This window comes from Octopus bimaculoides, chromosome 13, assembly GCF_001194135.2.
Source record: "Octopus bimaculoides isolate UCB-OBI-ISO-001 chromosome 13, ASM119413v2, whole genome shotgun sequence".
NCBI lineage: Eukaryota > Metazoa > Mollusca > Cephalopoda > Octopoda > Octopodidae > Octopus > Octopus bimaculoides.
In genome coordinates this window covers 14,437,277-14,440,232 of record NC_068993.1, presented here as the reverse complement: position 1 = coordinate 14,440,232, position 2,956 = coordinate 14,437,277, and positions in this window count along the sequence as shown.

Sequence of the window (2,956 nt, the reverse complement as noted above, 5' to 3'; positions counted from 1 at the left end):
TATATATATATATATGTATATATGTATAAATTTATATACATATGTAGATATATTTATATGTAAATATACACATACATATATATGTGTGTGTGTATATATATATTACATTTGGTTATTGGAATTGATTTGAATATACACATAAATTCCTATTCTATTATGCCTGCCACCCCCTAATGATATTGCCTAATGATTCAGTTTATCGGGCTTTCATCAAGTTGTGTTGATATAATGTAGGATATACACAACCATATTCATCAATGATGTATATGGCTGCAATAATCTCAGGACTAAAAGTCATGTGATTTGCGGAAACGCTCGTAGAGCGGTGCATTAAAGGTTTATAGATTCCATCCAAAGATTATTGTTATTCTATATATATGTGAGTGTGTGTGTTTGTGTGTGTATGAAGGAATATATATATATGAATTAATAATAATCAATCAGTATAAACATTTTTTTTCTTAATATTAAAGCCTTCAGTAAGTCATGCCCCATCATTTATATGTTTTGGGGCATTCTATTATCATTTCAGGAATTTAAATTGTTCCCCATTAGACAATTTGCTTATACACATTTCTTTAAATATACCATATTTCATAAATACACGTAGGCATGTTAATGTCTGTAGACGTATTGCGTTACACAAACGCACATAGAGATACACACACACACACACACACACACAAACGCAACACATAAGCATATATATATATATATATATTATATACATATTTATTCAACTATATGCGCATGTTATTTATGTGCGGCTGGATGCATAAGCGTGAAAGGACACAAATCAGAGTGGATCAGTCCAAGTCAGCAAATAATTGTACGGATGACAAAGGGAAGTGAAAAACGAATTGAAAATAATTCTATGGGAAAGTAAAATGTCTTAATGACAATTATAAGATGGGACGAGGAAGAAATCGTGTAAAGAGTAAGTAAGGGAGGTAGACACAGTGGGGAGGGGAAGCCGTTGGCTCTCAAGGAAGGCACACAGAGCTAACAATAACAATGCAGAATGACAGGATTAAATTTACGTTTAACGATCAGAACGAACAAATAGCACATTTACTATACACCCTTATGCTGCTTGGGGTTTAAGATAACGGCCTGAGGTATGATAGCAAACTGAGGCGATTAACAGCCTTTCAAAAGGAATGTGTATCTCTATGTATACTGAGATTATGAGGTTATACATCTATGTGTACGCATGTGTGCGTTTGCATGTTATTGAATGTGCATCGGTGTGTATTTTTGTGTGTGGGTAAATAATTACTTAAATACACATACCTTTAAATGCACGAATATATATATATATATATATACGTATATATACACATATACACACGCACACACTGAACGTGAAATGCAATGCACAGACGTATACTTATGTGTTTCTGCGTTTATACACGCATACATGTATTCGTATATGTACGTAAATAGTACATACGTATTTATGTATGAAGAGGGAAGTGAATATTATATACAGAGATGGTGGAGAAGAGGGAGAGAAAGAGAGAAGAGGAGGGACAGGCTGATATAGCTTAGGCACGTCGAATGGAATTACAGACCATATGGAAGTCATTTCGTTAAAATCTTCACCTGTGACTACAGAAGTTTCTTCCTCAGGCATTTCCGACTGTACAAGCCATCATATTTCTTAGTGGAGGAGAAGAAGAGCAAAAATAACAATCGAGCGGATACTATCCGGATTTATAGTGTTTCTTTAATCCGGAAATGGTGCAACATGGCCCAGGGCTTTTCTAACCGATTCCATTGCCCATGTTCCGGCTGAATTATGCTAGAATAACTTTTATTACAGTTTGTTCGATTCGAAAGTAAAGCCGTTTATTCCGGGACAAAGCCATTCTCCTAGGTTAATCCACTTGAATTTACAGGCCAATGTTAATGATATCAGTCTGTAGATGATAAAATTTGCAACAAAAGCAATCGACCGGTTGCTATTGTTCTGCGAATAGTCGTAGTATTCTTCATTCTATCTATTTCTCTTGCGATTTCTTCATTTCCTCCACCCTTCATCATATGGCTGCTTCTTCACACATTCTTTCTTAAAGGTTGAAATGCATTGAACAAAGTAAAAGAAAAGAAGTGAGAGTCTGCGAGTAAGAAAGAGGCAGAAGGAAATCGTGAGACAAACTGATTAAATGAAACACAGAGAAAATAATGATAAAGATATTGATAGAGAGGGACAGATGTTGAGAGATAAAGAAGAAAGAGACTAAAGCAGATGGATACATGTCCAGAAAGAGAGGGAAGTAGAAAGTTGCCTTACACCACAATGTGGTTAATAACCCGTTTTATCCGATGGAATACATAATCTGTAATCATTATTGAACAAAGTTTCATCTCAGTCGCTCTACGGATCTCATCGATGGTGATTCTAATAATGATGGTGATATAAAAGCAAGGATGCGGAAGATAATAATAATGTCGGTACAGTAATAATAATAACGATGATGACGACGATGACAGTGACGATGATGATGATGATGATAATGATAAGAATATTAATAATAATATTCGTAATCATCATTAATATTATTATTATTGTTATTGCTATCATCATCATCATCATCATCATCATCATCATCATCATCATCATTATTATTATTATTATTATTATTATTATTATTATTATTATTATTATTATTATTATTATTATTATTATTATTATTATTATTATTATTATTATTATTATTATTATTCAGTGAGAGAGCAGTGCATGCCATCAAAGTGACACTGGGGTAAAATATACGAACCCATTATACCCATGATTACTACCCATCTGATAAGGGTACACCAGGCACATGCATCACAACCATATGTGCGCGGCATTATTATTATTATTATTATTATTATTATTATTATTATTATTATTATTATTATTTGTTTGACTTTTGCTTTGTATTTGTACAACTTGACTCCAAGTCTC